The following is a 22,583-nucleotide window of genomic DNA, read 5'->3' on the forward strand; positions in this document are numbered from 1 at the left end:
TGCTTGGTAGCATTTTATTATTTGATTAAAGTTAGGGACTCAGGGCTTGTCTCCCTAGTTGGTTGGAAGCATCTTAAGATCTGGTGCTACGAGGCCTGGTGCTGATTCACCTCTGATTCCCCAGGACCTAGCACAGTGCCTGGTACACAAAAGGTGGTCCAGCAAATGCATGCAGAATGAATACACTGGAGCATAAGTAAAGGCACTGAAGGACACGAGGAGCCACCAGGATGTAGAGTGGATGTCTGTGAACCACACCTTATGCCTGCCATGGATGGATGCTCTGAGCAGGGCAGAGGAATTCTTTATCAGAGAGCACCACCCGGCTGGAGTCACACAGCAGGAAAAGTATGCTATGATCTTAGGTTTGATAACAATTCAAATGTTCCTTGTACTTTTTTATTCACACTATTTGCTGATTTTTTTTTTTTTTTTTGGTGGTTGAAACTGGTTTTATTTATTTTTTAAATGATTTTTATTTTTTCCATCATAGCTGGTTTCATTGTTCTGTCAATTTTCTACTGTACAGCAAGGTGACCCACTATTTACTGATTTTTGTGGTTCTATTAACCTTGACATGTTTATAAGCAAAGAAATGGGCATTCATGAAGCAACCACTAGGTGTTTGGTTCAGGTTATTTCACAACGTTATAGGTTGGTATCTATCATTGTCATTCTACAGATGAAGTCAATCCAGGCTCAGAGAGGTTAAATGATTTTCTCAAGTCCTTACTGTGAATAGAGGCCAGATGCAAACTCAAAACCTTATCCATTTAGGCAGTTGTGTTAATGTCCCAGTGGGAAAAGGGATCTTCAATTAGGATAATCTGAGGGGTGTTTACTCACAAAGACACTAAGTACAAAGCTAAGGGTGGGGAGAGCAGCCCAGAGGGGCAGTGTAGGAGCCTAGGCTGGGAGCAACACAGCTGTCAGCAGAGGGAGAGGGCACAGAAAGCTGGGAGGAGAGGTTGCCTAAGGCAACCTGCTGCTCTCCTCCCTTCCATTTTTGGGCTCCCACAGACCAGGCCCAGAGGCCAGGGAACCCACGGATGGGGTCCATACGGGTCCATCTGCATGGTGAAGAGCAGGATGTATCTGGAAGGGCAAACAGAAGACACACACACCAGCAGCATCTCCCACGGGCAGGGAAGAGCATCAGGACATGAAGAATGGAGGCATCTGATCGGGTCTCCTGGCGCTCAGGTGACATTCTTACAAGATTCCAATGACCAATGACTGGTGGTCCTTCTACTGCAGGTCACACTCTCACCCTGCACAGCTGTCCACTCTGCTTGGGAGGTCACACTCCTCCACAACTCCTGATGGCTGGGGTCAGTCCAAGACCAAGCAATGGAGACCCTTCCTTCCGTGACCCTTGTTTAAGAGACAGTCACCACGGGAGAGGATGTGACAGCCCTTGCGGGTCCCATCTCTTTGCAGCATCTGCTTTCCCTTTGAGTGAGCAGAGCAGTGGGCAGCAGGCCAAGATTGGCCTTTCCTTTCCACCCCCCCGCCCCACCCCCACCCCCCACATCCATCCCATTTGAGAAGAGAGGGAAGTGCTCTTTTTCCATCAATTTCTCTCGCGCTTGCTTCCCTCACCTTTTCTCCTTCTTAATCTACCCGTGGCTCCTAAAAGGATTAATTAGAAAGATGTGAGCAGGGGTTGGAACGTCAGAAAACAATCGTCACTTTCCTATCTGACCTCTCTCACCAACTGCAGAATTAACAAATTGAATGTCCTCAGCAGACAGGAGTGGCACATGATACGAAGTTCATTACGAGCCTCGCCAGGGCCTGTGTGCGAAGCCCCATTTAAACAACTCTTGCTGATTAAATTCCTCCCAGGCACTCCCGCCAGACACTGTTAGAAAATACTCACATCCAATAGCTTTTTAATTTTTTTTAAACATGTGCCAATTATTTGCCTGCTATCTGCAGGTGCTGGCAAACATCACGGCTGGCCTCACTGTCTACACTCTTATCCACTCGGCGCCTGCCTGGGGGCTCACGTCGTCAGGAATAGGACCCTGGGCTCTGGCCTGGGCTGTCAAAGGCTCTCCAGCCACCCTGCAGGACTGGCTTGCCCCTCCCCCAGCTCCCAGCCCCACATGTCTCACCTTCTGAAGCTCACAGCTCTCTCGAATGTTTCAAGGTGACAACACAGACCCGGGTGACCTGCTAGAGTGGGGCCCAGAGGGGTAGGCACGAATTCGTGCCTGGGCTGGTGCCAGCTGCCTCCCGGCCAGGTTGTGCTTCAGGGACATATAATCGCCACCTCTGGGAGCCGGGGGAAGTGGGGGAGGGTGGAAAGTCTGCCTGGGAAAGGGCTCGGCACTTGTTGGGGGCCCCTTTAAATGAGTCTCCGAACGCCCTTCTCTTCCTGCTCCTACTTTAGCCATCCTGATTACTTAGTCCACTTCTTGTTTGAGGCTTCATTAAAGCCAATGAGCTCCTAGATTTTTAATAGGTGCCAATTAATATCCAAAAGCGAGGGTTCAAAATATAAACCACAGAATTTTTATCTCTGTTCGTATTTTTTAAACAAAGGTAACAGAAAAGTTTTTACCATAACAGGCTCTGCACTGTGCTCGACTGTGACTCACTCCCCACCCTCACCCCTTCAGGCTTAGGGACGGTGACCGTGTCCCACTGTCACCAGGTGCCATGATGGTCCCTTCCCTGTGGTTTCCCTTCTCGCTGTCTACACCTTCGTCATTCACTTTATTACCACCTCTCTAGTTTTCCCACACAGAGGCCGTCTCATCTCATTGGCAAGAGCAGCTCCAGCTAGAAATGAACACTTCCTGCCCATCATCTTTGGAAAGTCCTGTTTTTGCTCTTGGACGACACCCCAGGCTAGTCTCCCTGGCACTTTCACCTTCGGGCACTTATGAGACCTTGATGTTCCTGCTTCCCGTTAAATGAACCAAGAACTCCTGTGAGTAGAACGACAAACGTAAGCAGTTACACGGACTTGCAGGAGTTACCGAAGGAACTGAACATGTTTATCTCAAAGAAGAGAGAGCTTGGGAAGGGGGAGGAACATGAAATCTGCCTTCAGACGCCTGACAGGTACTCCTGTGGAAGAGCAGACACACTCAGACTCCTGGTCCACATGTGGGAGAACCAGGATCAGTGGCAAAGGAGGAAGGCATGCCAGCTCTGTGTGAGAAACCACTTTGCAACAGGCAGAGCTGCCCAGAGATGGAGCTGCCTGCGTCAAGAGGTAGTGAGTTCCCGACCACTGTAGGTGTTCAAACAGAGGACGAAGGGCCCCTTGATGAGAGGTAGGGAATGGGGTGGAGGGGACTCCAGAGGAGCATGAAGACTCCATTAGCCCTTTCAGATTTTTTCTTCCAAGTTGAGGTTTTATGACTCCCTTTTCAGAAATAAGCACATCCCAGAGTTCCCTTTGTGGCTCAGTGGTTAACAAATCCGACTAGGAACCATGAGGTTGTGGGTTCGATCCCTGGCCTTGCTCAGTGGGTTAAGGATATGGTGTTGCCGTGAGCTGTGGTGTAGGTCACAGATGCAGCTCGGATCTGGCATTACTGTGGCTGTGGCATAGGCCGGTGGCTACAGCTCCGATTCGACCCCTAGCCTGGGAACCTCCATATGCTGCGAGTGTGGCCCTAAAAAGACAAAAAAAAAAAAAAGCAAGCACATCCCCTTTTAGCTGTAGCAGCAGCACTAGGCTTTGCATCAGGAAGGCCAGGGTAGCCCTAGAGGGAATCCAGAAGGAAAGACAGCCCCAACCGAAGATAAAGGGGGAGAAAGAAAGAAAACCAAAGAATTTTAAAAAGTGCAATATTTAGTTTGGGGACACTCTTATATACTTTAACAGTCTAAAAAAAATGTCATTATGTTAAAGCCCTGCACAATTTTGAATGTTTTTAATGGTGTAGTAGCTTTCTAGTTAGGAAGAAGAGTTGAGAATAAAATTCAGTGAAATTCAAAATTCAGAAATAAGGATTTTTGATTTAACCTGCTGTAGGGTGCCCAGTATAGTCTCCCTGCTCCAACCCATGGCAGTATAAATACCATGAAAATGCAAACAAACAAACAACAAGAAGGTAATACTCCTTTAACAAAATAAAAGAGAAGTCATATGTTACATTCTGGAGGTAATTGTTATTGATGACCCCACAACAGGAAAGGATTGAGAAACAGTTTTGGAGCATACATTGTCCAATTAAAACATCCAAAATCCAAAGAGAGCAGATGAAATGGCCTAAATACCTTCCTGCTCATGTCTTTACCTTCAAGTCACAGGGACAAGGATTAGCGCAACAAGCTATCTCTCCTCCACTGTCTTCAGAGCCAGCGGAGCCACTGGAGCCCTGACTTTCTCCAGGATGCCACCCACCACCCTCCGCCCCTCACACCGCTGCCTTTACATTATCCTTCCCATATCCATTCAAAGCAGAGGGGAACTGGAGGAGCATCTTGGCTCACTTAGATGCCTAAAGAGAAACATCAGCTGCATTGCAGAGTCTGCAAGAGCTCTGGACACAGTTCTGGCTGCGGGTTATCATCTTTCATGTTCTAAATATGTACAAGAGGAATTAAATCCACATCTCATTAAGAGAGCTTGTGAGCTGCAGCATGGAAAATCTAACTTCAGTCCAGCAGCATTATCCAAAGCAAAGGCCCACAAATTGACCCAGTGGCTGGTTCTTAGCTCTGTACCTTAGAAGGGCACCAAAATGTACAGTGGTGGGGGCTGCTGAAAACTCCAAGCTTGGAGAGCAATCTCTACTCTCAAGGAGGAGTGGAAATAAAAGATCAATAAGGGGCCTATAGAAAGGTACTGAAAATTATGGGAGACTTTATCTGCTAAGTCATGGCTCTAAAGTGTTACTCTATTAGAAAAGGAAGACGCTTGTAGAACAAACCTTGCTGTCTATGTGTGTGAGATAGGAACAGGAAGCTGCAAAGTCAGAATGGGCTGAGATGAAGGCTGTGTGCAAGAGTAGTTGGCTGATCTAAAAAGGAATGCAGGTCATTCCAAATCCCCAGCCTTATGTTGTACTTGCTATATTTTAGGTCTCAGTAAAGATAAGCTTGATGAATGAATAAAGAAATGTAGAATGCCAAACTCTGGGCTAGAAAGGCCCACCCTGAGGAGAAGATAGGTGTTCAAGCCCAGACAGGGAACTCTATTTTGGACATTCTTGGTCCCCAGTGGCTGACTGGCTTGGTTTCTCTCTGAATAGGCCAAGTTGAGGGTGGGACTCTAGTGAGCATGTTTGAACCTTCTGGAATCATGAATACCCTAAACTTGTGGAAGCTCAGGCCATTTGTATGCCTCCTAAGATCTTCACATTTGGCTGCATTCTATCCCATCACATTCACCCAAATTTGTTTCTTCCATGGGAACACAGATTTAAAGGGCCACCTGCATCTGATGACAGGCCACTAATACTCCCATTAGAAGATTTACAGCTTCTAGTCTAATCAATAACCAACTGCACTGCACAGCTGGGAGTCTGTAGGTCCACAACAGAGATGACTGGGGACAGTCTGGGAACAGGAAATATCAGAGATCTGAGAGTCAGGAAACTCAGTCCTTTGAAAGAGACTGATAATCCTTGATTAGGTCTTTTTAATTTCTTGTGCATCCCACTTTCTTTATATATTAAAGAGAGCACTAGATTAAATAACTTATTAAATTCAAAATTCTGCATTACTTTAATCAGGTAGATTCTAGTTAATTGTTTACATCAACCACAGATCAAGGGATGGAACAGAATGCTCTACTTTCTATTTTAATACTTTCTTGATTAATTGACCTCTTGATTGCAGAGAAAAATCACAAAATTCAAGCTCTTCCTCTTGAACTTTGTAGCTATATCAGTTGGACAGGCATTTTTGTCATAGAGGGATATTAGAAAGCTCTAAACTTGCATTATACACCTTGGGAAATATATAAATTAAGATCAAACATTTGGACTCTATTCATAGTGGACTGCCTGTTCCCTACCTTGAGTCCCAGAGTTGGAAAATGAAAGACTGATCAGATAGCCATCAATCGACATTCATACAGCAGGATGAGCACTGTGCTAGGAACTCATTTTGCAAATCTCATCTCATATAACACTTTCAATACACTTGATCTCTTTCAGTCCCAACAACTGCCCTCCACCTTCCTGCGCTCTACCCAGAGGACAACACAAACCACTTAGAAGAGCTGTGTTTGGAAAATCATTAGTGGGGGCTTCTCCCTGGCAGTGGAAGATGTCACTCTCCCCAGGGAAGGTGTGACTCTGCAGCTGTCCCTCGACCCAGAGAGCACCCTGAAGGAGAGCCGCTTCTCCATAAATCTTGAGTTCTCCCAAGATGTAGCCTTAAGCTTTACAGGAACAACCTTGTGGGATTTCTTATCCTTCCAACTTTGACTTGGCAAGAAATGCCCTGAGACCAGGCTTTTCAGCTGTATTTTAGCACTTCTGCTTCTGGTTTCAGCAGCATCAATAAAGGGTAGGAGATGTGAGACACTAATAGTATTTCACCCGCACACCCTTAAAATAACCTAGGCTTCCTGGGAACGGTAGATGTTAGTTCTGATTAAGTTTCACATGAAGATAAAGTGGCAATGAGTTTCAGCTTTCTCCTGTTTTGTGCAAAGGCCATCAAGTCAACTTTTTGCTCTGACAAGAATGCTAACTGCCTGGGAAATCAGGAAAAGAATCATGGGCTTCTTCATTTATCCTTTGAAAATATCTTTTAAACACCTTTATCATGAGAGACATGGATGGCTCCAAGGTGAAACCAACACAGTCTCTGTTCCTTTAAGGAATTCCAAGTCTAGACCAATACTTTGAAAAATTGTAATACTGTGGTCATGACAGACACAGTTGCCTATGTGCTTAATGAACAGCCTTTCTCCCTTCTTTCTTGTTAATGGGAGTCCAATTTTATTCCCATTTAACCTGCTCTGCCACCATGGATCAGTTATGATGAATTAGTCACTACAAGTGTGATGCCTTCTTCTAGTGACCAGCCCTACAGATGGGTATGTGACTCAGTTCTGGCCAGTAGGACTTCAACAGAAGTCTTCAGGACATTTGCAAAGGATGTTTCTCCCTGATAAAATATATCACGAGGATAAAACCTTTGCGTATTCATTCTTCTTTCTTGGAATGCTGTTGTGTAATTATGTGATGCTTAAAATTGGAAAAGCCATGTTGTGACTCAGAAGAGAGTTACAGACAATAATTGTGGATGACAAAGTATAGATATTGGTGCTTGGGACCTTGATAGCATCACTGAGCCACCACAGCCATCTATCACCTGGTAGAGAGAAATATCTTTCAGTCATAGTCACAGTTAGTTGAATTTTTTTGTTACTAGTAGGTAAAAACATTTCTAAAAGTTAAAAATGGGAAAAAGACTTTAACACGGTATATGCTACTAAATTCCAGCGGTGGGGCAGAGTTCACCAGCTGAGGAAAAGCACTCCAGGTAGCAGTACCAGCTTGAACAGTGGATCAGATATGTAGAAAGACAGGCTATATCTGGATATGGTGAGAAGTTCAGTGTGGTTGGGATACAGACTTCAAGGGGGCCTAATGAGAAATGGTGTATTCAGAGTCAAGGTGAAAGCTCTTTAACACAAAGTGGCTTAAAGATTGTAAATGCTTACTTCTCCCTCATGTAACAGTCCTAAGGGGAGTGGTCCAGTATAGCTCTGGATGGTCGTCAAGGGCCAAGTCCCTGGCTCTATTGCTCTGTCATCCCGTAGGGTGTTGCCTTTGTCTGTATGATCCAGGGAACCTCCACATTCTGGCTTTTAGGGAAGAGGATCAGAAATCTAAGAAATGTGTGCTGCATGTTTGAAGGCCCACATCTGGAAGTGGCACCAACACATTTCGTTTTGCTTCCTGTGAAGTAGCACCAACACACTTCGTTTTGCTTCCTGTGAAGTAGCAAGAACTTACGGGCCACAGCTAGCTGCAGGGAAGGCTGGGAAATGCAGTCAATAGCTGTGCAGGCCACTATTCAGGTAATCTTTGTTGCTAAGGAGCCTTGGGTCTAACTGTGAAAGGCCTTTTGTGCTAAGATAAACAGTGGAATTTCTGCAGGCAAAGAGAATCACTAAAGAGCTGACAAGTGACATGATTAAGGAAGACTTTAGGCCAATATAAGGATGAAGCCTTCTATAATGAGAACTGATCAAAAGTTAAATGACCTATTTAATGATGAAGTCAGTTTCTCTTCATCAGAGATATTTAAGCAGAGGCTGGACAGATGCTATCCAGATGCACTGTAAAGGGTACTGAATGGGAAAGTAAGCTGGACTAAAGGGTCCCTAAAGGATCCTTGTAATATCTAAGACCCTTAGACTCCGCCCTTTCTAAATCCATCTCATGACATCTCTTGGGCAGCCTGAGCCTGGAGGCAAGGAGATCAGTTATAAGGATGAGCCAAATTGAGGGAGTGCCAGTGGGAAAAAAAGAGGAAGGAATGCTTGTGAGGGTCACAGTAGAGGAAGAGTCACCACAACTTAGTGTCTGATAGGCTTGGGGGCAGGTGTAGGAAACTAGGAGTTTTAAGGATGACCCCAAGTTTCCCAGTCTGCATAATAATGAAGATGTCACTAAGCCACTAAGAGAGATAGACCAGAGCAAAGCAGGATGTGAGAGGAAGATGTGTTTGAGGTCCCTGCAGGGTGTTCATCAGGCAGCTGAAAGTGCAGGTGTTAAATTGATAAAGTGACCAAGGCAGGTGAAGGGAGCAAGGTTTAGATTTGGGAATTGTCCACATACTTATGCTTTTTAAAATAGGAATTACCAAGATCACTAAGAAAGAAAGTAAGGAGTAGATGTGATTAATCTGGCACTTACAGACTTGTATTGGATCCATGAATGGGTACATATGCGTGTGTATTTATCAGACTCTCAAAAGAACCTGTGACTCTTTAAAAAATAAGAATCACAGCCGTAGAAAGAGAATGTTCTGTCAAAAGAAGAATTTGGGGGAAATATTCTTCACATATTATTAATAGGTGCCAAAGGGAAAATTCACTCCAGAAAGATGACATTTGGCAATTTTGGATGCTTAAATGTGTCCTGTGGAAGATAAGAATTGAGAAATGGCCTCTGGACTGGATAACTGATCACCTTTAAGCAAGCCAGCTCGGTAGGTGGGAGAGGTCACAACTCAGATCTTAAGTTGCAGAGAAGTGAGCAGGCAGTGATGACTGAGAGGGTAGGAGCATGGGTGCCCCTCATAAGAAAATTATTTGTAAGATGGAGGGATGTGCCAGATACCTAAGGGGTAGTGGGTTATTTTACCTCATGGAGGACATCAATCAGCTTTCAGAAGAGAAGAAAACCACAGAGAGGGAAAGTGAGGGTGGAAGATTCTGGAAGAGTTCTTACAGGAAGTGGGTGTGGCCCAGACTGAGAGTACAGTGTGTGTGTGAGTGGGAGGTGGTCCTGAGGGAGCTAAGTTTAAGCAAGGAGAAGCCAGAAAGGAGCCAGAGTCCACAGGCATATGGATGAAAAGAGGAGTGACACAGAGGAAGCTTAAGAAAAACAGCCTCGACTTCACCTGCTACGAATGAGGGGTCAGAGGTGTTCTGGGGCAGATGGAGTGTTTGGAGCTGCCGGTGTGAGGAGTTAGGTGGGGGGTAAGAGCATCACTGTCCTCGGAGCTGGAGCGAGGTGCTGTGACATTGACTCCCTGTCCCCACCGGGGCCTGGCACAGGACCTGCCCGCTGATCCGTCAGTGCGATTTGCTGCTGCGCTGTCCGTTTTCTGCCGCCTGGCTGTTAAGGCGTCGCTTGGCCCAAACATGCTTGTGGCCCTACACCAGTTCCGTGCCTGTGCTCCGTGATGTGATTAAACGAGACCTGTGCCTTTAAGGAGTGCCCCCTTCCTCGGCCCTTCCCCCTCCAATTACAGCACTAATTTCAGTAATGGAGCATTAATAGAGTAATGGGCGAGTGAGGCTGGCCTGAAGGAACTGTGGAGCTCAGCACAAATTGAGTAAATAAACCATATATTAGATTTCTAAACAATACTTTTAGTCTAGTCTCCGGGGGAAAGAGAGTCGTCAAGACTTACTTAAGTCATCCCTGCAAAGTGTATGTAAAAGAAGCCTCTTTTCAGAGCTTAGTCGTCTGTAGAAGCCGGAAATCTCTCTTCCTGGGATTGGAGAGAGAAAATAGCTGCTGTTCCCACATATTCCCTTTCCCCATTATTTCCCAGTTTCTCTTACTTTGACAGATGTCTCAGTGAGAATTCCGAAGGACACCTCCTTCCTGGCACCCTCATACTGGACATCTCCTAGGGAAAAGGAGCCCAAGGCAGGCGGTGCTAATAGATGGGCCATGGGAGAGGGCCAGGGGCCAGGGGCACCTGGGGGAAGAGCGGAAATTATGAGCAGATGACCTTATTGTGTTGCAGCCACTATTTGGCAATGTTTTAGGAGGGATTCCTTTCAGAAGACTAAGAAATAACAATAACACATTACACTATGGCCTTGCGCTCATATTGCCTTAATGGTCAGTGGAAAAGAACAAAGGTCCATGTGTTGGAAGACCAAGAAGGTCTGTTAGTTATCAGCAGTAGGATCTTCCTGTGCCTCCGTTTCCTTGTCTGTAAAAGGGAAGATTTGTAGCTTTCTGCTTGCTTCCCAGGGAATTGAGAGGGACAGAGGAGATGCTGTGCTTGCCAGGTGGGGGCCTCGCCTCCAGAAGTTGGGCAGACCTCATTCTCTGGGCCTCTGCTGCCCATGCTGCCCAGCTCCAGCCTCTGAGGGTAAGAAGAGGGTAACTCTGGGCTGTGAGGCCTGGGCAGCGGCAGGGAATCCCATGAAATGTTAACACATCAAGAACCTGCACCATGTCTGCCATGGTGACACTCTGAATCTGGAAAGGAGGATTATAGGATTTCAGTATTGTTGCTAAAACCAGTTTTGTTTGCTTTTATTGCCTAAGCAAGTCCTGCATGCGGGCAGAGAGCAGGGTTGCGTGCCTGAGAGGAGCTGCTTCTCCCCCACAAAGGGCCTGCTGACTCCAAGAGGGCTGATTCACAGAGTGACTTCCGGTGGCCAAGAAGAGTCACTAAGGTATTGGTAGCCAGTGGCTGCTCCGCTAAATTTTCCAAATATTCTGCATGTTCCAGCTTCTAGAGAGAAACTACTGAAAGTAAATTCTTGGTGAATCTTTTGTCTATATAGGTGGGGGTGGGTGGGAAGAAAACAATATGGAAAAAGCAAAGGCAGGTTCTGGTACCTTCTCATTCTTAGTGGTTAAGAGTTTGGGTTCTGCATTCAAACCTTGTCTTGCTTGTTACTGGCTATGTGACCTTGGGTGGATCTCCTGTCACCTCTAAGCAGCACTTTCCTAAATGTTGGTGTGTGTGGCACACTTCTCTTAAAGGTCTGTGATAAACATTCAGTGATGAATACAGGACTTATGTCTTAACAAGTTTCTGTCCTTTCATGTCTGTCTTTGAGCTTGTTAAGGTAGGTGTCGTGTTTTTAATTTTTTCCCTCCTAAACCGAGCCTCTACATGTGTACAGGAAGAAGGAAAGCAGAAGGGGGCGGGGGGAAGGACATCTCTCTGATTTGGTGGGGAGAGGCCTGGATTTCTAGGACTCCTTCATGGCCTCCAGTGACATTAGAGCTGGGTTCATAGGTGGTGAGGCTCAGGGTTCTTACCTAGCTCCCTGAGGGCAGTATCTGCTCTAGGAAATGTAGATAAAAATCGAATCGTCTCTCCCCCAACTCCACACTCTGTCCAACTGTGCCTTTTCTGAGATAGTCATTAGAACTGATGAACATCTCTTAACCAGTCAAGGGAACTGACCATCACTCAACTAGAATAACAGACTGCTTTCTGACCTGGCGTCCTGAGGGCCCAGATATGGGTCCAGGGACCCAAAGTGACACACAAGCCCCACCAAAACACTGCATCCTGACAGCTGCTGGGTGGCGATCACCTCAGGGCATGAGTGAAAGCAGAGGACCTGGCCTTGTCTGAGAGGCTACTTAGGTGAACTCTGGCTTGTGGGGTTCAGGTACTTTAAATGTGCAATCAAGGCACTATGGAGAAAGAGAAACAGCTGGAAAAACAGAGTAAAAGTGAACGGGGTAGGACAGACTGGGTGCCAGACTTTTAGCTGGCATCCTGACCTTGTTTCTAGTCTTGCCATTCCCAAATTCTGTGACCTTAGGCAAGTCGCCTCATCTTTTTGAGTCTCTCTCCTCATGAGCACAGTTACTTGGCTGTTTTGCACCTGAAAATCCATGCTTTTCATGCAAGAAAGTCGAGCTTTTGGCACAAAGGAGAAACAAACTTGATTCAGAGATTCTGCCCCTGACCTGGCCTTGGGAACCCCGGTCATCTACACATAGACATGGATGTTTCTAGAGGTAGATATCAAACCATTTTTCTCTTAGTGGCTGGTTTTGATGGGGCCCCCAGCAATTGGGGTCTTGGAGATTCTCAGACATAAAAATAATCATGACCCTGGAAGAAGGTGCTTTGCCATGTACATTACTTTAGAAAAAAATTAATTCAAATCTGTACAGTGTTTTTGTTCTTTATAAAACAATTCAACCTGAAGTTATTTGCTCTAATTGGGTTCCTACTGAGTAACAAGCCCTATGACATAGCAAATGTATACAATAAATCACAAACAATACATATCATAAAGCAACTTTGGAGTTTTACTATTTCACTCAAATTTGCTCTAGCAGAATCGGAAGCTCTTGTCCTTCAACATGGAAAATGATATGCTTGATGAGTCACTGTGTATAACGTTGGCTTTGAGGGTTTTCAGTAATCAGTTTAGAGCTCTTTGGAGAGGGTGCATAGGCATTCTTTAGAAACATCTTGTATTAAAATTCTGAAAAGTCTCCCCTTAGGAGAGAGAGAAAACATATTTCTAGCCATGTGCTTAAGCTGTCAGTCTGAAATTCTAATCACACCTGGGCTTGGAGGTTAAAACATAGGTAAACATTTAGTGACTGTTAACTTGGATGGGATCTAAAGTGTACTGGTACATTTAGGATGAGGGCTTCTAGGCAGTGCTTACATTAATGGGGCAAGAAAGAGAAGGCCACCTTTTCGGCTTGCGACTCTATGAGATGATTTGAGGTGACTGCCTCAGCGCATCAGAACAATTTGAAAACCTCTGACCTAGACAGTGTCTGAGGCTTCTCCTGACACTAAAATATATCTGGTTTTAAAGGAATGAAGTGCTAAGTGGAGAGAGGTGTGCATTTTAGGAGAATTGTGACACATTGGACATTGTATAAAGGGAGAAATGTGAGTAGGTAACATCATGAAGAACATGGCTTATCTGAACAGGTCTCCAAAGCCCCCAGATCAAGGCCCTAGTGGCACGTGACATTGACTCAATAAGTCAGATCAGATTCCTCCCTCAACTCTTCTTCATGTAGCCCTTATCTTGGACTCATAGGCCAGTTTCATCCTATGGCCTCAGATCTGGTCCTGCCTAGACCTTCAGAGGGGCAGAATGGATGGATGTCTGGTGTGTGGCTTCCATTTGACCCCCTGGTCACTGACTCAGCTCTGTGTACTCCTCTATCTGCTTCTGGCATCAATCGCAGCTCCTTACCCCCCACTGCGAAAGTCCCTAGCCCTCTACTTAGCAACCAAGCCCCTGCCATATAACCCATGGACAGAACTTTAAAGAAAGAAGAGAGAGGGAAAGAGGGAGAGGAGGGGGGTGGGCATTTGGGCTTGACACCTAAAATCACATTCTTAAGTGATGGCTAAAACTCAATCTGGGTCAATCCCAGACGAAGAGAATACAGAGGGGAGATTTAAAATCTGTGCTCTGTATTCAGGTGACCAAGGTTCAAGTCCTGGCTCAGCCACTCACTATCTCTGGTCTTGAGTCGACCTCTTCACCTCTCTGAGCTTCAGTTTCTCCATCTCAACATGGGAAACCTACCTCACTGGGCTCTTCTGAGTACTGAGATGAAGCAAGCCTAGCACCTGACACATAGAAAGACTCACTTTCTCTTCTCATTCTTTCTCATACAAGAATGTTCACTTTCTTCCCTTTGTTAGACTAGGAGCAGGAGATGGTCTTCACGACGCTCAGATTTTACATAGCCATTGCAGGGGAAAAAAAGGAGTATCAGCCTTTTCATTCTCAGTAAACATGTCAACCACAGAAGACCAAATGGGTACGGGAGCCAATGGTTTGAAATAATTAAGTTTGCTTTAATTTTTTGAAGGTTCCCAGATTGGAATGTCTTAACTGGCTTAATATTTCAAGTGTTGAATTTCCTCCCTGGTAATAAAATTCCCAGAGTTTTGTTCATGGAGCCAAGTACTATCACAGAATATGTATGGTCATGAGGTTGGACGTGGTACCCCAACTGGTATTGCCCTTTCCCTTTAACTTTTTATTATGGAGACTTTCAAGCATAAAACAATAGTAAAAAAAAAAAAGTGTTATAATGAAACCTAGACACCCATCACCCAGACAATTTTGCTTTATGCATATTCTTTTTTTTTTTTTTTTTTTTTTTTTTTTTTTTGCTTTTTATGGCCACACCTATGGCATACAGAAGTTCCCAGTCTAGGAGTCCAATCAGAGCTACAGCTGCCGGCCTACACCACAGCCACAGCCATGCCAGAGCCAAGTCGAGTCTGCAACCTACACCACAGCTCACGGCAATGCCGGATCCTTAACCCACTGAGGGAGGCCAGGGATGGAACCTGCAACCCCATGGTTCCTGGTCAGATTCGTTTCTGCTGTGCCACGACAGGAACTCCCATTATCACCTTTAAAATTATTATAATACTTCCTCAACACCACACAATGTCTAGTTATTTCTCCTCTCTTTCTCCCACCCCACCCTCCATATATAGTTTGTTCATATCAGGATCCAGATAAGGTCCAAACATTGTACACTGGTTGATTCTTCACGTGGTTTGCTTTTTTAAAAAATACACTTCATTTTTTAGAGCAGTTTTAGGTTTGCAACCAAATTGAATGGCAAGTACAGTGCTCCCATATGTCCTCTGAACTCACACACCCACAAACTCCCCTGTCAACATCCCACACCAGAGTAGTACATTTGTAACAATGGATGAACCTACACTGATGTATCATCATCACGTAAGGTCCATAGTGTACATTAGGGTTCACTCTTGGTCTTGAGCCTTCTGTGGGTTTAGACAAACGTATAATGACATGTATCTGCCATTACAATAGCTTACCGTTATGTGTACATTATAGTATCATACAGATATGCTTTGACTGCCCTAAAAATCCTGTTATCTATTAATTTTTTCCTCCCCACTAATCCTTGGCAACCACTGATTTTTTCCCTCTGTCCACAGTTTTGTCTTTTCCACAATGTCATGTAAAGTTGGAATCATACAGTATGCAGCCTTTGCAGAATGGCTTCTTTCATGTAGTATTATGCATTTATGTTACTTTCATGTCTATTAGTGGCTTGATAGCGCATTTCTTTTTAGTGCTCAATAATATTCCATTGTCTGGATATACCACATCATTCAGCTACTAAAGGACATCTTGAGTGCTTACAAGTTCTGGCAATTTTGAATAAAGCTGCAATAAACATCTATATGTAGGTTTTGATGTGGACATATGTTTTTAAGTCATTTGGGTATATAACCAAGGAGTGCATTTGCTGGATTATGTGATAAGTCTGTTTGATTTTATAAGAAACTGCCAAATTCTTCCATTCTGTGTTCTCATGAACAGTGAGTTCCAGTTGCTTCATATCCTTACCAGCACTTGGTATTTTCAGCATAGGTTGTTTTTAAATTTACTGATTTCTCTTTTCTCTCTCTCTTTTCACCTTTCTTTTTGTTGAAGAAACCAATCATTTATTCTACAGAGTTTCTCGCAGTCTAGAGTTTGCTGATTGTAGCCTCATTGTGCCATTTAGCATGTTTTCCTGTTTCCATATTTCTTGCAAATTAGTTTTTAGGTCTAGAGGTTGACTGGGATCAAAATTTGATATTTTTGACAAGACCACTTTACAGATGCTGGTATGTGCTTTCATCAGGAGGCACAAAGTGTTTGATTGCCTCTCTTTTTATGACATTATGAACATCATTGCCTAAATAAATTCATTCATTAGTATTGCAAAATGGTGATAGTCTATCTTTTACAGTTATTAGTTGTAAACTCTATAAAGAGAAACTTCCCCTCATCAACAATTTGGTTACTCTGAAGTACAGCTCCTGTCGGAGAAGATTATTTTTACTTAAAAACAACGAATTGGTTCCTTAGAATACATTTGATGTATTTCAATTCATCATAGCAGTTATTACCTTAGTTGATACTTGGACTGCCCCATCTTTGGCTGGTGGGAACCTGTTTTAGACCGCTCTTGATCCTTTTTTTCTTGACCCCAGTGGACTGTAATAGCTTCTTTCTGTCTGGTATGGCAGAGAGCTCCAGGTTTACCCCACACCAGACCTGAGATCAGCCAAGGAGCCCTGTTACTTGTAATGAGTGACTTATGCTTTCCTCTTCTTCTTCTTCTTCTTCTTTTTTTTTTTTAATGTCTTTTTAGGGCTGAACCCATGGCATATGGAGGTTCCCAGGCTAGGGGTTGAATCGGAGCTGTAGCTGCCAGCCTGCACTGCAGCCACAGCAATGCCAGATCCAAGTTTTGTCTGCAACCTACACCACAGCTCACAGTAAGGCAGGATCCTTAATCCACTGAGCAATGCCAGGCATTGAACCTGCATCCTCATGGATTTGTTTCTGCTGAGCCACGACGGGAACACCGGTGACTGATGCTTTCTGCATTATGTTCTTCAGTGTCAGCAAAATGGAAGCTTAGACAATTAGCTAAGCATAGAATCTTACTGGGGATGTGGACTGTTTTGCATCTGGGGCAACCTAGGATACTTTGGCATAGACAGTTTGATATTCTGAGAGGCTTTCTCTGCCCTGGCCACAGGAAGGCCTTCTGTGAAGACTTGTTTGTCAATGTTTATTAGGTACTTATCCAGGTCTCCTTTAATCAAAATAGTATGTGTGTAATAACCACTACATTCATCAAGGTTTAACTATGTACCAGGCACTTGACATACATTCCTTATCCTCCCAGCAATGCCATAAAGTAGGTATTATTAATTCTCTCTCTTTACAGATGAAGAAGCCAAGATAGAGAGATTGAGTATCTTACTAACATTTATAGAGAGTGAATTGGCAGTCTTGGGGTTGAAGCCTGGGTAGGAATGATTATGGCACTATCCTCTCAGCAGCAAGACTGGATTGCTTGGCAAGATGTGACCATGGGAAAGCTGTTTTCATTTGTGGTTAAGCAGATTTCAAATGGAAGATGTATACTGAAGACATGATGATGGTGCTAGAAGGAGGGGGACCATAATTCCAGAAGCTGATTAACTGTCTCTGCTTATTTCTGAATCTTCAGTGGCAGGTTTTCCTGGGTAGATCTGTGATCCAGGAGCCTTCCCAGCTTTGACTCTGAGCTAGCTTCTGGCTTTTAAGGGGGAGAAGGCTAGAAAATGGGAGAAAAGCTAGAAAAGGAGAAAATGGACATGGGGACCGTTGTTGCACCACACTTGTTCCATCAGATAGGTCAATGTTTTAATTTAATTGATGGCTGCTATCCCACTAGAACCCACTGCAGTGTCAGAATGGCATTTGTTGAGCCCAGAAAAAAGACAAACCATGCCTGTGTATACTCCCCAGTCTCTGAAGCCAGCACTTTTTTTCTTTAATGGCCCTTTGATGTGTTACAAGATCCTAATTAAGGCAGTTCAATAAATCAGTCCCTTGGGCATTGACACTTCAACACAGGCCTAATTTGCTAAGTACTGGTGGACATTAACCAGTTGTTGGAAATTTGCTGTGACATTCCTCATAGACTCATATAAGGATCCCAGTCCCACCAGAGGCCCGATTCCAGATTCTGGCCCTAAGTGTATGTTCTCCAGTGCTGATCTCAGATAGCGCATGACTAATAATACCTCCCCTAGGCCTTTAGTGGATTAGGCTATTACTTGCCACTCCAGGATAGACCACTCCAGGGCAGACAAAGATATGTAAGTGTTAAGTGGTGGCCTCATGGCTCCAAGTTTCCTGTGGTTACTGCCCAGCCTTCAGGATTAATTTGAGGCCTATCTCTGTCGAGAGTCAACTGTCCTGTGCAATCCTCATTCATAACTTCCTGCTACATCTGGCAAGATGCCAGGATGCACTTTCTTTGTCTACTAGGCTGAAAGGGGAAAAGAGAGGGGGTGGAAAATTACGGAGGAAGGAAGGGCCTTAGGGATGCCTTATCTTAGAGAGTACATCTACTCCTTCTCTGCACAGGGTAAGAAGGGCCAGTCAGCCCCAAGGGTGCCCTGTGTATCCAGCCTGGGATTGCATAGGAAGGAAGTCATATGTTGGGGGAAGGGATGCTCCCACTTGGCATGAGCTTTGGAACTACACCTGGGCAGGTAGAATGATAATACCAACGTTTTTTGAGCCTTTCTTAAATGGAAGTCCCTGTGCTCATGACTTCAAAGGTAACATTTTATTTAAACTTCCCTGCAGCCCTTTGGTCTTCCTTGGGGTAGAAACTCTTATTTACATTTTAGAGAGGATGAAATTGAGACAGTAGAGGTTAAACTCCTTGGCCATGAGGCAACTGGCAAAAGACTGATGTAGTTTGACCCTGAACCACCATGCCATGTGCGATGATGCAGGTTGGAGGAGCAGTGTCCAACCTGTGCCAGAAGCTGCAAGTGTGACGGTTCTCTCATTGAATCCACACTGGGTCACCCATAAGCCCCAGACGGCCAGTTATGGTACTGGCTCCACAAAGTCCACTGAAAAAAGTGGGGGTGGAATGGAACTATTACTCCAGAGGGCAAAGCCTGGAGCTGCTCAAATGGATCTTTAAAAGGCAGATGATTTGCAAACTTTAGACGTCTTGACTCCAATTAGCTGGATAGTCCTGCCTTCCATCTCCTGATCATGATATTCCATCAGGTATTCCTGATCTAGGTGTTTACCTGTGGATGTCTTCACCGTTCCTCAGGCACGCAGTGCTCAGCCTCCTTCTGTGATGTTGTGTGTTGCTTTGGTTTTGGTCCTTTCTGGGCTCTCTTCTGCATACAGCTCTTAGGTATTAGCGTTTATGCCGGGCTCTGTGCTATGACAAGGATACCAAGAGAAACCCTGCCATTGATGTGAGCCCAGCCTGGGATGTGGTCAGGATAGACCATGCTTCAGAGCAAGGTCCTGGGTCAGACTGTTTATGTTCAACTCCCAGCTCTGTCATGTTTCTTAACTGCTGTGAGTCTTGGTTTCCTCATCTGTAAAATGGGGACAATAACAGAACCTACTTCACCTGGAAGAGCAAAGATTAAATGATATTGTTCATGTAAAAAAATCTGACCCAGTCCTAGGTATGCAGTAAACTCAAACAGACATGAGTTTTTATTATTTCCTGACTTTTTGGGTTTACCTTGTTTTCATAACAGCCTGGGTTTCCCGGTTTCATGACTCTAGCTCTCGAATGTGTGTTTGGTTGCTGACTCCCTGACAACATGGTGTCAGTTTTAAATTGGTCCAAGTTATAAAACTGCATAGTGGCTCATGCCCCCAAAAAGTCCATAGCTGGGGCATCTGGCCGGGGCGCCGTTCCTTGACCAGTCTTGTCAAGCACCATAGAGTTTCCAGGTCAAGTAATATATTTGCAGGTTTCTTTCAGGATTGGTGACATATTTTTACGTTGCCTAGAATATTTTTGCTATTTCTTTGATTTTTCCCTTTCAGAATAGAAGGATCACAGTTTAAAACTTGAGTGTTAGAGAACTGAACAAACTCCTATTTTATATACTAATTCAGTCACATCAGGCTTTCATGATATTTGGCTCTGCATGAGAACAGTCTTAGTAAACAGTCTCCCTTCTGCTTACTTTTGACATGCTTTGCTTACTCTTGCCTCTGTGCCTCTGTTGGCCGTTTCCCTATCCTGGACTGCCTTCCTGTGTCCAGTGTTTTTCATCCTTCAATGCATCCCTCAAGGTTTTTCTCCCACTGCGGAGCTGTGGAGCCACCAGCTCTTGCTTGATTTCATCTCCTCCCTGAACAAGTAAAGCACTCATTGTCTGCCTGCAGCTTGGCAGCTTTACACACACTTTCTTATATTCAGAGTACTCACTGAACATTCAGCGAGCCTCCTAATATTTTTAAACTCTGTATTAAGTATTTTTCACATATATTACCTTTTTTTTTTTTTGCCACACCCATGGCATGTGGAAGTTCCCAGGACAGGGATTGAATCTACACGACAGCAGCTACCCAAGCTGCTACAGTGACAACGCCAGATCCTTAACCCGCTGTGCCACAAGAAAATGTCGTATGTTACCTTTTTTTAATCCTTTCCACAATCCTGAAAATAAATATCGTGAATTTTCCCACAATGTGTATGCAAAAATTGAAGTTAGATTCTAGTAGCTTAAATAATTTGCCCATTAAGAAAATGAAAAGACAAGCCACAGACTGGGAGAAAATATTTGCATATTGTATATCTGGTATGGAGTTTGTATCCAGAATATATAAGCAACTCTCACAACTCAACAATAAGAAGAAAAACAACCCAGTTAAAAATAGGCCAGATTTGAACAGACATTTTTCCCACGATAGATGAATGGCTAATCAGCATATAAAAATCTGTTTAATATCATTTACCATTAGGAAAATGCAAGTCAAAAGCACAATGAGATGCCAATGCTTGCCCACTAGGATGACTATAATTGAAAGGACCAATAGGTAATAACGAGAATTGATGAGGATGTGGAGAAACTAGAACCCTTAACGCATTGATGACAGGAATGCAAGATGGCACAACTACTTTGGAAAGGAATTTGACAGTTTCTCGAAAAGTTAAACAAATACTTGTCATACAATCCAATGAATCCATCCCTAGGTATCTACCCAAGAGAAATGAAAACATACATTTATACAAAGCTGAACCACTGAATGTTCATAGAATCATTATTCATCATAGGCCAAACTGAAACAGTCCAAATATCCATCAGCTGGTGAATGGATAATCAAATGTGGTACACCCATAAAATGGAATACAATTCAACAATCAAAAGCAATGACTAAATGCTAATGCATGATGCAAAGTGGTTCAAGTGCAGAGACATTATGCTAAGTAGAAGCAGCTATACACAAATGAGTACATATTGTATGATTCCATTTATATGAAATTTCTAGAAAAACAGAAAGCAGGTCAGTGGTTGTCTTGAGCTGGGATGAGACTAAGGATTAACTGCCAGTGGTCATAAGTGAGCTTTTGAGAATGATGGAAATATTCTAAAATTGGATTGAAGTGATATTTCATAGCTCTATAAATTTACTAAAAATAATTATATTGAAATATGTATTTACAATGGGTAGCTTTAATGGGGTGTGTGTATACATACACATGGTTTATGTGTAATAAAATACTTGTCCCAGATCATACAAACAGTGGAGTAGGAATTTGGACCCTGTCTTCTTTCTGTGCTCTTCTTTCTAGCCTTTGCTATTTTCTTCTTGGGTATGGCTTGTCTCCCCAGCAGAGGGATGACTCTTTGAGAACAAAAAGCCTGGCTTCACATTTTTGGGGACTTCCTCACGGTGTCCTCAAGAAATATGTGGAATTGAGTTGACAGCCCATCATACTGTAATGGGATTATTCTGTACCAGAAGGAACAGTGTAGGGCTGCTGTTTCTCCAAATGCTACCCTGAGTGTTGAGACATGAGGGGGAGATAGTCCATCAAAGGCTTGCCGCCTGAAGAACAATGTAGTGACAGGGCTGGCTGACAACGAGAGACAAAGAGCTGTGCTGTTGAACACTGCCCAGAGCAACCTGTCTCTTCCTGCTCAGCCCAGCAGACTGTTAAAAGGGCCACAAAAGGCTGCTGGGGAGATGACAAGAACTTAAGAATTTGCTGAATGTGTTACCCTTGATGGCAAGAGTAAACCCAAATGACCTTCCCAGGACACATAGTAGAGAGTATTAAAATATACATCAGACCTGATTCGAGGCAGCAGGCAGAGATACAAGTTTGAAGACCTTGCAAGGGGGCTCACACATATTTGACCCACTCAATAGAGTCAATGACTTTGTTGGAAACCGGTATTATTCTTTTGACAACTTAAAAAGGGGTTAGCAGGAAAAGTTGTCCAAACTTTGAAAATGGGCAAGAGAGACCACTGAGTGTCCTTGCAGTGGCTTGCTGGACACTGTCTAGTGTACCCCATAGAGTGTGCACTTCTGACCGGCTTTCTGTTGATTAGGCTATTTTCCAATGACAGGGGTAGAGGTTAACTTGCTGAAAACTTGATAATAATGCAAATGATTCTTGTCCATAGCAAAGCAAATGAATTTCATCCAGTAGGCATAGAAAAGATAACCCCCAAACATTTCAGGTATTAACCAGTTTTGCATTTGTTAGTGATTTTTTTTCAGTGTTCCTGCCTGCCTATCAGTATCTCTGTTCTTCAAAAAATTTTCCACTGAAGCAACCTGAACATCTTATAGGTTCTCCCATTAATCAATAAGTCACACAAAATCTTTGACA

General features: G+C 44.0%; 1 long non-coding RNA gene across 1 annotated transcript in view; it reads right to left on the reverse strand.

Moving 5' to 3' along the window:
* LOC146395024 (uncharacterized) overlaps positions 1-22,583 on the reverse strand; it is a 295,705-nt gene that overhangs the window by 40,629 nt on the left and 232,493 nt on the right. The gene's annotated exons all lie outside the window — the stretch shown is intronic.

This window comes from Sus scrofa, chromosome 18 (assembly GCF_054392235.1).
Source record: "Sus scrofa isolate SSC_HxYL_T2T_F1_AM1 chromosome 18, Sscrofa_HxYL_maternal_Yorkshire_Landrace_v2.0, whole genome shotgun sequence".
NCBI lineage: Eukaryota > Metazoa > Chordata > Mammalia > Artiodactyla > Suidae > Sus > Sus scrofa.